This window comes from Sinocyclocheilus grahami, unplaced genomic scaffold (assembly GCF_001515645.1).
Source record: "Sinocyclocheilus grahami isolate Dianchi unplaced genomic scaffold, SAMN03320097.WGS_v1.1 scaffold365.1, whole genome shotgun sequence".
NCBI classification, from domain to species: domain Eukaryota; kingdom Metazoa; phylum Chordata; class Actinopteri; order Cypriniformes; family Cyprinidae; genus Sinocyclocheilus; species Sinocyclocheilus grahami.
Genome location: NW_015505544.1, coordinates 117,626 through 132,351, shown reverse-complemented (window position 1 = coordinate 132,351; position 14,726 = coordinate 117,626). Strand labels below are relative to the sequence as shown.

The 14,726-nt window shown below is 39.5% G+C and overlaps 1 protein-coding gene across 1 annotated transcript in view; it reads right to left on the bottom strand.

Annotated features, from left to right (window-relative positions):
* LOC107549190 (neuropilin and tolloid-like protein 1) overlaps window positions 1–14,726 on the bottom strand; it is a 108,694-nt gene that overhangs the window by 43,361 nt on the left and 50,607 nt on the right. The window lies entirely within an intron of this gene.

Below are 14,726 nucleotides of genomic sequence, written 5' to 3'. Positions count from 1 at the left end.
ATATATATATATATATATATATATATATATATGTGTGTGTGTGTGTGTGTGTGTGTATGTTTTTGTTGGACAAAAATAAACTATAATAAACATTCTCTGAGAACAAGCCTTGATGTCTTATGCAGTTTTGCTTTGCAAGTACAAAAAGTACTGATTAATGATTATTTACAGTGACCAGCATTAAAAACACATGCTGGCAAGCAGCACTGCTGGTAGATTCAGTGGGGAGAGATTACACCATTCAAGGTTATTTATGAATCATTGGGAAAACAGTGAAAAGCTCTTTCCCACTCAAAACTTCCTTTATTTAAATGCCATGAAGATGCATTATTGAAATCAGCTTCAGCTCCAGCGAATTAGTCAAATCAGAGCAGTGAACTTTCTGTTTTCTTTCTATAGCGGCCAAAATTGCTTATAACAGACAATTAAGTGCATCATTCCTCCTTCCTCCATGTCCACTCTCCAGCTCTAATCAAAACATTTAATCTTGCCAAATTTAGCGAGTCAATGCGACAGAATTAAGTTCACAGAATGCTGTGGGTAAACATGCAGCAAACAGTTCCGAATGAATTGCTGTCATTAATTTGTGTGCAGTGTGTCAGACATGCAGATGCTTATTTCACTGGATGCACTGACCTGTAAAATAGGTCTGCCTCAATTACATTTTAAAAAAAAAAATCACCATCTCAGAATGATAAACTACACTGAGACACACTCTTGACATCCATGTCTGGAAATGTTGAAACCGTACAAGACAATAGTTGAGAGAGTATAAGACTCGTTCAAAGGCGTCATTTTAGACACCGTCAGTTAAAACACAAACAGTCCAATTATGCTTCACTAAACCTACTGTCAAAATAAATAAAGTGCTTGTCACGTTGAACACACACGAGGGACGAGGAGACGCTGGAGAATACTTGTAACAGGACTTTATTGGAACCAAGGGAGACGAACACCGGAAGACCTTTAACAGCGGACAGAGAAGTAGGGACTGGGAACACCTTAAATACACACAGGAGGAGAGGATCACGAGACACACCTGGGAGCAATGACACATCATGGGGAACACCTGGGACAAATGAACTAAACTAATCAGGGGAGGAACAGGAAACTAATCAAATAAGGGCATGGGAAGGCACATGGGGAGCAGGACACACACACACAACACATGGAACAGAGTCTGACATCACGCCCCCCTCCTACCATCCAATGGGGAGGGGAGGTGGGCACTCTGGAGGTCCCTCAGGACAGACACGGGACATTGGGCCTCCAGAGCAGTACCCGTTCCGGGTGCCATGGCGGATCAGGAGCCTCGGGAGGCCATGGCGGCACAGGGGACTCGGGAGGCCCTGGCGGATCAGGAGCCTTGGGAGGCCGTAGCGGAGCAGGGGACTCGGGAGGCCATGGCGGAGCAGGTAGTTTAGGAGGCCATGGTGAAGAAGTCTCCGAGGCCGCGGCCCCAACCTCGGCCTCTACGGCTGGACTTGGGAATATTTCAGTTGCGTTGCTGTCTATGCAGTGTCAGACAGCTCTCAGATTTCATCAAAAATATCTGAATTTGTGTTCCGAAGATGAATGAAGGTCTTATGGGTTTGAAACGACATGAGGGTGAGTAATTAATGACAGAATTTTCATTTTTGGGTGAACTAACACTTTAACTCATAATTGATCTCATATAGAATATGCTTCGTTATTTATACAACATAACATTAATATTACGACTTATAGGCTATCTGCACAAAATGCCCCGAATGCATGAACGTGTCTGTGCGGCTCTGAATGAACTCCTTTTGTGGACGCGTTCTTCACAAAACAACGTGCAGAAGCACGGCAACTAAACTCTCTAAAAATTCACAGAGTTTTATTATAATAGTGTTCTCATTAGAATTGTTATGTATATGACAGTCCCAGTCATAGTTATAAATATTCTGCATTGTTGTTTGTCCTGCTCGCACTGAGCGCACAGAGATAATCACCGTAGTACTACAATGAACCGCTTTACTGCAGCGCAACTCAACCAAATGCATTCTATACGAGATAAATAATATATACACAATATATTTAAACTGGCTGAAATGTTTTAAAATCACTTGTACATGTAGCGTCTGGACCAATCAAACACACAATTTTTCATTTGATTTAACAAATCAGTTATTCATTAGATTAACAAATCGTCACAGTCCCCTCACCCAATAAACTGGATGCCAGGATGTCTGCAAGGACACCAGGCCCCCCCTGGTTACCATGGCAACCCTGACACCAGATACATTTACGACCTAATGGCATGTTGAGAAACACCTTTCCATAGGAAATCCACAGTGCACAGTAGAAATGGACTTTTCTACTAATTAATTAATAGGAAAACTTTTCTTTGAATGAACACACATATCCTTCAGGTCATTGTGTATATTATTGCTGTCTTGTATATTATCTGTTGTATTGTAGACTATTTTATGCATGCTTATGATAGAACCACTCATTCATGTAACCTTACATATAACGTGTTTGGTCTCTATTAATTCGTATTCGGATGATCTAATTGAGAGTGTATATTGTATGTTTATACCTATGCAACATATTAGTGTTCTAAGAATCTTTAGTAATTTTGATCCAAGTTTCATATGCAAAATACCATGCTTTTAGAGACAAAGGGTCGTAAAAGCCTCCAGCAATTGCCACCTCCCGCTTGGAATTTCCGTCTTTCTCATTGGAAAAGCCCCTCTTGAGAGGCGTGAATCTTCCGAGACATTAAAAGCTCACACTAGGGACCCGCCCAGAGTCGGTGGTTCTGTTAGGTTTTGATAAGATGTGAGCTCCAACGCTCCAGGACTTCCTAAGTTTTGTGCCAGGCCAACTCGGAACGGGGAACAGGCTAACCAAGGAAACTCGGAACGGGGAACAAACTAAACAAGGAAACTCGGAACGGGGAACAGGCTAAACAATACTCAGCAGAGAAAGGTGGTTAGAGTGGGTGTTATATAGTGAGTGAGGTGATTAGAAACAGCTGTGTGCAATCAGTGCAGTGTGCAAATCGTGCAAAGAATGATGGGATATGTAGTCCAGGGTGCTATGCAACAGTTTGTGTTGTGCAAGAGTCAATGTAATGGAAAGGGTGACCTCTGGGGGTGAATAAACGGAAGTCCATGGACTGAATTCGTGAAAGTGAGCAAGTGATATAATGCTAAATTTCTCCAAATCTGTTTCACTGAAGAAACAAACTCATCTTGGATGGCCCGAGGGTGAGAAAATATTCAGCATATTTTAATTTTTGGGTGAACTATTCCTTTAAATGGGTTTTGGTCCATTGAAAATGCATGGAAAATAAAACGACCATTTACATTCTTCATTTAATTTTTTTTTTGTCTAAGGAAGAAAAAATCATACAGGTTGGGAATGACACACGTAAATGATTTCAATGTTTGAAAAATCCAAATTCTTTAAGCACACAGTCTCACTTGATTTTCAATTTAACAGGCTCTGCTAAAAACTCAATATATCTTTCAAACAAGAGGGTATGATCTCTGGGCAGTAACTTTGTCAACTGGAACGTGATGAAAAAGATAGTTCACTATTTAGAGAGAGAAGAAGAGCTCTGTTCTCACAGTTTTTCTAGACAGTGTTGATCAAATGTTCAATGCACAGGCCTGGTGGAGGTCTTCACTTCTCAAAAGTTTGATTTAGATCAAAAGAGCGGCTTTCACACATTCCCACATCCAACTGTGGACTGCAGACAGATTTATCAATAAACTCAGATTCAACTGATGTCCAGAGCAGGATTCATGACTCAGCACAGCTGATGCAGTGCACAGAGGATGAGTCAATAGCAATCTCAATACTCCATGGAAAAACACTGTCCTCAGTGTACTGTTTTATTCATTTGATCGGTTTTATTTAGGGAAGACGTTTCTGTTTCAAGGTGTTTAGACTCAAATATGTTTAATGGCAAAACAGCTTGAACCTGGACAGTTTGGCAAAATTATGCCATAAAGTTTTGACTATAATCATTAGTTCTGTATATTTAGCTTAAAATGCCCCTATTATGTATTTTTGAAAATTACATTCCATGCAATGTGTAATGCAGCTGTATGTAAATTTAAACTGCAAAGTTGTAAAGCTGAAAGTGCATCATAAATAAAGTTATTGTCTCTCAAAAGAAAGAGTCGCCTCTGAACCGCTGAAACAAGTCGTTTTACATTCGAATCCCATTCCGCGAATTTCACACATCACAAATTCTTACATTTGCATAATGCCCACCTGCATTCTGCGTGGACATCCCGTGAAAACAAACTTCAAACGCTGTAGCTTGTTTGTGTGGAAAACGTTATGTCAAGAAAATGCTGTGCTCTGCACTGTGAAAGTGAATTCAGTTTATTTTCACTCCCAAAGGATGAGGCTGTGAAGAATCAGTGGTTACAATTCATCTTTACTAAGATACCACAGCAGTATAATCCCAAACTTTTGCTGTGTTCCCGTCATTTCACTGACGACTGCTTCTCCAATCTCCACAAGTTCAACATGGGATTTGTAAAAAGGTTGTCTTTGAAAGATGAGTCAGTGCCCAGTTTGTTTGGAACAGTTTGCTCCTCCAAATCACAGCCTGTAAGTATGATTAATAATTGTTGCTTTGATGTTCTGTCAAGCATGTAAAATATGTAGTTTTGTGTGTTCTGTATATAGTCAGTGCAGCTGTAAGTCTCTGGCTAACTCACATTATAGTTCTGCTAATCAGCTGTGGGCCTGCTATTGTCTAGAAATGTGTCGATTAATAGAGAATGTCTGTACTTGGAGTCATGATAAAGGATAGTTTGTCTTGACGTCTGTGTTCGGCTAACACGTATACCGTTATTGTTTGGGTGCTTACTACCAAGCTGTGTGTCCGGTTCGCTAATATAAGTGTAAAACAACTTTTCCCCCTCTGATTCTTTCTTTTTAGAACAGAGTGGAGCACTAATTATTTTAATAGGATGTATTATTGATAAGCCATATTCCAGTACTGGTGATGGGCGTTCCTTTTCCGAAGTGCACTGTACGCAGTAGACCAATCACAACAGACTGGGTCATTGGACCAATCAGAGCAGAGTAACATTATGCAAAAGGAGGGGTTTGGAAAGATGAATCTTTGAACGAATCGTTTGAGAGTTGTTGAGAAATAAAGTAAAATTAAATGCATATTATAAGAAAATGAATGTTTTTTGACCATTCATGCATGTAAACCTGTTGTTGGGGACTCCCAAAACCAAATTATAAACATTTTAAATAGCATAATAGGGGCACTTTAATGGACACAGATTTTTTTTACAGTGTAAATTAAACTAAAACATTAAAATATGTCTATCTGTGTATATATTAACATTAACATTAACCATAACAACATAGTAATAACTGAGAGCAAGACTACAAAAAAGATAAAAACCATTTAATTTTTCATTTTTTCCTGTTATGCAATGTTTAAAGTCTTTTTAATTTGGATTTGTAAATATGGATAGAAAATCTTATTCCTGTATGAGAAATTATTTAATAGAAAATGAGAAAAAAGAAAGCCTAAATAAAGTAAAATAAAATAAATAAATAAATAAAAATAGATAAATAAACAAACAAACACCATGCATGAAACCAAGTTTCTAAATCACATCCATATGTTTTGAAATACAAGTTAAATCAGATTTTATAACGTTTTTCAGTCTGAATGCTCAGATTAGAAGATTATTGTTGGTAACCACATATTACCAGGCATAAATGATTGAATTCAGCCACTTCTGTAAACATTATTGCTATATATGGGTCAGCAGTGGCTGAATTCAATCATTTATGCTCAGCTGTGGCATTTACTATGCACTGAACGAGCGAACAAGTGAACAAGTGAGAGTGTAAATACACTAATCCTCTGATGCTCATGTTGCCGATGCGCCTCATGAGTTCAGCACTGTGGGGAGATGACGACAGGCACTGTTGCTGACGCTTCAGACATCACTATGACAACCACTGTAGATACTGTACACCGGATATCGACAATGCTGCTTGAACAAACAAATCTTATTTCATCACTTACAAAATGACAGTCGGTAATAAAGTTTTGAAAAACAAATTAGATTTACGTGCAGTTTGAACAAAGCCAAAGAGAGGTGGAGAAATCAACAAGATATCAGTCTCACTCACTTCACATTTGTCAGAGGCGTCTTATCATTAAAGATGGCAGAACAATAGCTCATTTTGAGAGCTTAACACATCAGAATCGGTAACAAATGTCAATAGATTTCCTCAGGCTGTAATAGCTGTTAGTGTCATGCTACACGTGTGCTCATTTTGTTAGCATACTCAGCAGCATTGCTCTTCTATAATATGGCGTAATGAGATAAAAAGCAACATTTCTGTAGTTTCAGTTGCACCTACAGCTTTACCACAGAGTGAAATGAGGTAATCCAATCTGATTTAAGTAGAAAATGTAACTATTGTATAAGTTAGTAAGAATTTCGACAATAAATAATAAACAAACAAGCATGAAAGTCCACCACTAAACCTAACCCTCAGTGGGACGTTAGCAGATTATATGAAGATAATTGATATTGTACAATGCATACAAATTCACCACAAATTTGCCAAAATGTAAAATAGTTACGAATCGCAATGAGTGTGTGTCAAATAATCTGTCCTTTTTCTCATAAAATACTGTAATAATACTGTGAAGTCCAGTTAACTAATCCAATTAATTCACCAACTCACTGTAATGAGTCTTAAGCGAAATACTTAGGTAAATTCAGGTGTTCATCACTATGGTTTTGACTTAAATACATTTGTTTGTAGTTGTATTTATTGTAAAATTAATTTCAATTTAATGTTGATTTAGATGTTTTCATGCCAGATAAACGTTTTAATTGCAGAATTGAACTGTGTCATCTGATATTTATTTTTATGAGCAATACAGAGTAGGTGATGTCTCATTCTGGAGTGATTGATTAACTGAATCAAAAATAGTCCTTTGTTTTTGTTCCTGAATGAATCAAAGTATTTTTTTTTTACAAATTGGTTGAGTGACTGGCTTTCTTCACTGGCTCTCTAATAAAAAGTCACTGCTTTCGTTCCTGAATAAATCAATGCTTTGAATGAATCAGTTCAGTGAATTATTCACTGACTTAATCATAATACGCCAATCGTTTAGTTTCTGAATGAATCAATGTTTTTTAACAAATGGTTGCATGAAAGTCACTGGGTTAGTTAAGGTGACCATACGTGCCATTTTTCCAAGACACGTCCTGGCTAGGATTTCTATATTGCCTAAAATATCCAGGTTTGTTTGTTTATGCTGCTCAGACCGATCGGTGTATAACATCGAAGTACCGTGAGAGCTATAGAGAGCAGACGACTGCTTATGCTTTCGAATTGCTCTCATGGTACTTTGATGTCATACTGTACAGTACACCAATTGGTCTGCGCAGCACTGCTTCAAGTCTAACACACCTAAAATGCGTATTTGCATTGCTTTGACCATTCTCTGTAGATCCCACCTTTTCACGTGCCATGATTGGTTGATTATGTACAATGCCTGCATATTATTGGTCAAACTACTATCATTACCTTCAGCAAGTGTGAAAACAGGAAAGCAAAGCCAAAACCTAAATTTTAGGCAATATAGAAATCCTGGCCAGGATGTGTCCAGGAAAAATGGCACGTATGGTCACCCTATAGGTTAGTTTCTAAATTAATCAATGTTTCTAAATTAATTGGTTGTGTGAATGATTCACTTACTCACTCACAGTAGTGGAAAGAGTACTGAAAAAATATATTCAAGTAAAAGTATCATTACCTTCCAAAAAATGTAGTGTGAGTGGAGTAAAAGTACTTGTCCAAAAAACTACTTGAGTAAGAGTAAAAGAGTAGCCTATTTAAAAGTACTCATGAGTATTGAGTAGTGAGTACTGAGCTGTGGATTCTACCCCCTCATAATAAACGCTGTACACCGCAATTTACACATTTTAAAAACGTTGTACATTCTGTAATTCACATTTTATTGTTTGTCATAAAGAATGAAGAATATCTATCATCCAGCAGCTTTAATTTTGACTGCCAACTCTTTAAAATACATTAAAACAGCACGGAAACAGTATTAAGTTGAAGAAAAGATGAAAGTTATTCTCAGTACAATCATCCCCATTTGGCTTTCCTCCTCACCAACGACATTAAACACCGTGTCTACACAGGACGTGAGCAACAAAATACAGTAAAACCATTATAATCAGTGACGCTGTGTACACTGGACACGACAAAACCTGACATTAAACTGATGCCTTGTTCTATTTATGACATACTGACACAAAGTTAAAATGATTTGCAACGGTCGCTTTGTCGTGTCCAGTGTAGAGCTGTTGCGGCGCGACGTGACAAGGTGTCCGGTATAGACACGGTGAGTGAAGCCACGAGCAAGATATGCCTTGTCATATTTTCTGCATTTAGCTTGTGAATGACCTGCACCTGCCTGGGTCTGTGTGACTTCATCTATGGCTTTTCTCTTCCCTTTCACAAACCGATCCATCTCCCATTCTAAGTTACGTCCTTTGGTTGTTTACCGTTTTATTTCTTTTATTTTTCTGCTGATGGCCCGCGCTCGACTTGAAGCAGCGCTGCTTAGACCGATCGGTGTGTGTCATCAAAGCACTGCGAGAGCTATAAGACAGCGGACGTCTCCTTATGCTTTCTCTCGCCGCACTTTGATGTCAAAGGCTACACCGATCGATCTTCAAGTCGAACACACTTCTTTACTCTCGCATGTCACGTGACCGTGTAATCGCAGCCTCTGTGAATGATTATTTAATGTCGCGATATTATCGCAAATGCAATTAATGGTTTAGCCCTAATCAGCAGCATCCACAACTGAATGGAACAAAAAGTGTTGAACTTGAAAATTGTTTATGCGCGAGTGCACTTGCTAAAGGAAGGCGGATTGTATAAAATGGATAAAAAAACATTTATTAATGAGCTGCAGTTTTATTACATCACGCGCTGGCACAGATACAGTATATTAATGCCACGGGGTCATCAATAAGGTGCAGATTGGTCCTCAATTTGTGTTTCCAACAGTGTTTTCAACACACCTTTTCACAGCGTGCATCACATGCTCAAACTCATCAAAAGTCAACAAGTTCAACAACTTATCCAAGTGACTGCTGCAGAATGCACGCAAGAGAGAGACGAGGCACCGCAGATCGCGCGTCTCATAAGTGAGTGGGAATTTACCAAACGTGGCACTTGCGGGAGTTAACAGTGTATGCAATACCCGCAACCTCACACCAACTTTAAGGCCGTGTAGATAGGCAAGCATATATACAAATCATTTAGTAAGCAGAAATCCGAAATTTACCTTAACAGAGGAAGATGCGACTGAATTGATGCTTGAAGAATGCACTTCCAGCAGCCATGATAAACAGTTGGCGGTTAAAGTTTTCTATGCACAATTTGATTTGACGAAAGTCACGAGACCTATTACTATCTCTCTATCCAATAACGTTGATGGATAAAAAATAAAATTAAAATAAGCATGTAACGACCACAAACGGAGGAAAAGTACCGATACATCACTTAAAATGTACTCAAGTAAAAGTAAAAGTACACAATTTTTAAACTACTCAAAGTACAATTACTGATAAAAACGACTTAATTACTGTAACGTGAGTATTTGTAATTCGTTACTTCACACCCCTGCTCACTCATAAAGAGTCACTGGTTTTGTTCCTGAATGAATCAATGTTTATGAACAAATCAGTTGACTAAATTATCAATGACTCACTCATAAAGACAATAACTTGTCACCACCTACCAGCATAGTGATGTAACCTGCGGAAAGAGTCACTGTAAAATCCCCACCACTAAAGCAAAAACTGACAGTCAGTCTGATTCTAGTAGCTTCAATATAGTTAGCTATGGGTGACTATACACATCCTGGCCAGCATTTCTCTATTGCCTAAAATATGCAGCTTTTGGCTTTGTTTTACTGTTTTCATACTTGCTGAAGGTAATGATCGAAAAATAGTTTGTCCAATAACATGCAGGCATTGTACATAATCGACCAATTGTGGCACGTGAGAAGGTGGGATCTACAGAGAACGCTCAAAGCGATGCAAATAAGCATACATATTAGGTGTGTTCGACTTGAAGCAGCGCTGCGCAGACCGATCGGTGTATGACATCAAAATACCACGAGAGTGATTTGAAAGCATATGGAGCATGTTACAGAGGGAACACAGGAAGCGTGTGGATCCATCTGCAAGGCTTTATTAACAGAGACATGGTCAAAAACAGGCATAGGTCAGAAAATGACAAACCGGTATATTGATGGCAAGGCAAGAGGGATAATCCAGGTACAAGGCAAAGATCCAGGCAGGGGCGAACAGTATCCAATTGGGCGGGACATGGATGGGACAGACAGTTCTTTCACAAACGGCCTCCATAGCCGTGACAGGATGGGCAGTGAGTTCACAGATGGCCTCCATAGCCGTGACAGGACAGGCAAAGAGCTCACAAACCGCCTCCATAGCCGTGACAGGGCACCGCCGCTTTGGGAGGTTCTGCAGCATGCGCCGCCACCTCTGGAGAAACTGCAGCGGGCACCATCGCTTCGGGGAACACAGAAGCGAGCACCACTACCTCAGGAGATTCTGCAGCTTCAGCCGCCTACTCTGGAGACCTAATAGTTGGCGCCGCCGCCTCCGGGAGTTCTGTGGTGTTGTATGCAGCCCAAACACACCAAAAAGCGATCCCCATCAGGGGAAACACTTCAGACAGGGGAATTAGTTCAGGAACAGAAGGGTTAGAGTGATTGGGTTTGGGGATACCAGCTGTGCGTGCAGACACCAGTGGTGTATCCCTCACACTAGATACCAGACTGGGATACCGAAAGACTGACCTTGACGATCTGGGTGCAACAGACAGGACATGACAAGACTCCTGACGATCAGCTGTGTCCTGACGAGACTCAGGATGATCAGCTGTGACGTGACGTGACTCGGGATGATCAGCTGTGACATGACGTGACTCAGAATGATCAGCTGTGACGTGACTCAGGATGATCAGCTGTGACGTGACGTGACTCTGGATGATCAGCTGTAATGTGATGTGACTCTGGATGATCAGCTGTGACTTGACTGGACTCATGAAGAACAACTGTGACTTGACTTGGTTCATGAAGATCAGCTGTGACTTGACTCATGAAGATCAGCTGTGACTTGACTTGACTTATGACAATAAAATGTGACTTGACTTGGTTCATGAAGATAAGCTGTGACTTGACTTGCCTCATGACGATCAGCTGTGACTTGACTGGCCTCAGGAGGCTCAGCTGTGACTTGACTTGACTCACGACGATCAACTGTGATTTGACTTGATTCATGATGATCAACTGTAACTTGACTCATGAAGAACAACTGTGACTTGACTTGGTTCATGAAGATCAGCTGTGACTTGACTCATGAAGATCAGCTGTGACTTGACTTGACTTATGACAATAAACTGTGATTTGACTTGGTTCATGAAGATAAGCTGTGACTTGACTTGCCTCATGAAGATCAGCTGTGACTTGACTTGATTCATGACGATCAGCTGTGATTTGACTTGATTCATGACGATCAACTGTGATTTAACTTGACTCATGAAGAACAACTGTGACTTGACTCATGAAGAACAACTGTGACTTGATTTGACTCAAGATTGGCAGCTGTGACATAACGGGGAGCTGTTGTGTCTGCCATTTTGTGAGTGTGCTCTAGTGTGGCCACCATTACACGAGTGAGTGCGAGGTCGCGTTCCTCTGCGACGCCCACAGTGAACGTTGAACCAACAGTCAACAAAGCATAGTCCATAAAATCACTTAGAGATGAACGGGGACTCTTACGTATTAGTTGCGATTTGATCGGCTGGTTAATGCCCTCACAAAAGAAGTCTATCAGTACACAGTCCGGCAGATCAGAGAAACATGCAAGATCTAAATACTCTTGAATATAGCTCTCGAGCGATTGGGTGCCCTGCTCGAGAGCTAATAACAGTCTTGCGGTGTCCATACCTGGCCAGTGTCGTTCAGGAAAGCCGCTGGATCCTTGTGTGGCCGTGTATTTTGTTACGGAGGGAACACAGGAAGCCTGCGGATCCATCTGCAAGGCTTTATTAACAGAGACGTGGTCAAAAACAGGCATAGGTCAGAAAATGGCAAACAGGTATATTGATGGCAAGGCAAGAGGGATAATCCAGGTACAAGGCAAAGGTCCAGGCAGGGGTGAACAGTATCCAATTGGGCGAGGCTCGAGGGATAATCCAGGTACACAGGCAGTGATCAGAACACGGGGAAACAGACAAGGCAAGACGAAGAAAACAAGGAAAACAAGATACTAGGCTGAGAGAGTGTTAAATAGAGTGTGTAATGGCTCTCAGGTGAGCGTGTGATTAGTGACGGCTGTGTGATCAGTGAATTCAGCTGTGTAAGTGCAATGGATGATGGGAACTGTAGTCCGGAGTGACATGTAACAGTCTGTGTAGTGTGAGAGTCAATGTAATGGTAGAATGACCTCTAGTGGCAATCGGCCGGAAGGCCAGGGACCGGATTCATGACAGAGCGTCTGCTCTCTATAGCTCTCACTGTACTTTGATGTCATAACACTGATCGGTCTGCGCAGTGCAAACAAAACCAAAACCTGGATATTTTAGGCAATATAGTAATCCTGGCCAGGACGTGTCTGGGGAAAAAGGGCACGTATGGTCACCCAATAGTTACCACTATTACTACCACTTTTTGTTAGTAATTAGTAGTGTAGCTAAATACATTTTGAGCATTATCTTGACTGTACCGTAGTTCAACTACTTTAGCCAAATTAATAGCAGCTTGTAGCTTGGCATGTACAGTTTCAAAGTAGCTTCTAAAACATTAGTTCCAACTGTCATGAAATATAACCACTTGACCAAATGAAAACATGATTCTACAGTGGTTTAAAAGCTAATTGTACTTGAGAGTTGTGTCTAAAATCATTTAAAATCCCTCAATCACAAACATACTTCAAATAACATAAATCCAATACCCCCTTAGGAGATAATTCCATCTTTTAGTGTTATAAAAGACTTCCATATAAACCCTACACAGCCTGAAAGTCAAGCATAAGCTTTTATTAAACAAGAAAATAACCCTGAAATTTCAAACCAGTAAGAGGTGCTGAATCACTTGGAACGGTACAAAAATCTTTTAAAGCTAAGACTTTTTCCTTTTATTAGCTCATATAGTTGAGAGCAGAATGCAATCGTTGGGGAAAGAAGAGGAGTCAGATTGGGACTTGAACCTGCATCCCACAGGAGAACCAAAGCCCCCATATGTTAAGTGAAAAATGAGGAGGTCTTCGTCTGCACTTGGGTTCCAATTCCAGATGATGTTTCCAGATTAATGTCATATGTAAAATTAGAAGTGAACCTTTAAATTAACTGACTCACAGCTGCTCTCCTTTTTTTCAGACAGAAAGTAAAGAGGTGTAAAAGAGAAGAAAATGTAGTCTGGCTTGCCGGAACATTTGGCACATATAAAAGCAATCAAGCAGCACTCTATAAAGCCACAAAGCTACCATCTAAACTTCAAACTGTTCCTGAAGCAGATGCTCTTGTGAAAAACAAAAACAAATCAGGAAGCATCAGAGAGTCAATGACAACAGTAACTCGAGCCGTCCGCTGATTTTCTTCCCTGGAGCAGACATGCTGCAGCTCTGACTGTATTGTGATAAAGGCCAGGCAGACATTTGTGCTCTATGCTCATAATTGATTGGTGGTCTGATTGAATGCAGAATAAGAGGCTTGAGTGGGCAGTCATCCATTATAGGCGACCTTCGGGAGCAGTGTGTTGCAATCACATCACTTCCTCCCCTCTTCTGTCCTCCTCTCCCTCTTTTCCTTTCCCTTATCACTCACCCTCACATGTGAGTAAAGTAAATTTTAAATGCAACTTCCAAAAAATCCACAACTTATATTACTTTTGATAACTAATTTGCATGATTGTTAATAAAATAAAAACATATTTCATGCCCTATCCCTATCATAATAGGTTAATAATTTTACTGTATGAACACTGTAACCTATGAGAAAATATAGAGACAAAGGTTTGATGGTTTTGCCAAATCATAACTAAGAAGGCATATTTGAGTGAGATCTGACACCTCTGACAACACCTTTACATACATATCACTTACATGTCACTTTAATAAATAAACAAACAAAAAATATATATACCTGTATATATTCATGGTCTATTCTGCATAAATTAAATAATTTTGAATTACTTGCATGAATTAACAAATACTTAAATGTATCTATGAGGGGTTATTCAATTAGAATTGTCAAAACTGTGTGATAGTAATGACATTTTTACTTTTTGAAGAAAAAAAAACTTTACTGGCCCATTTCCAATTAAATGAATTCAAATTAAATACTAACTAAATTTCCAACTTAAATAAATAATGGTTGTTATCTGATATTGAGTGTATTTGTATTGTCTTTGTTGTATAAGGTTCTGGATGCCTTCATCATCAGCATCATCAAATAAATGAATACCAAGTGAATCTAAAATACACTTATATAAATGATAATGTTCTTAGGAAAATGTGCAATGCAATCTTAATTTTTCTTTATACATTTATGAAATTACCCATATACTGTGTGTATGTATGTATATATACAGTATATATATATATATATATATATATATATATATATAT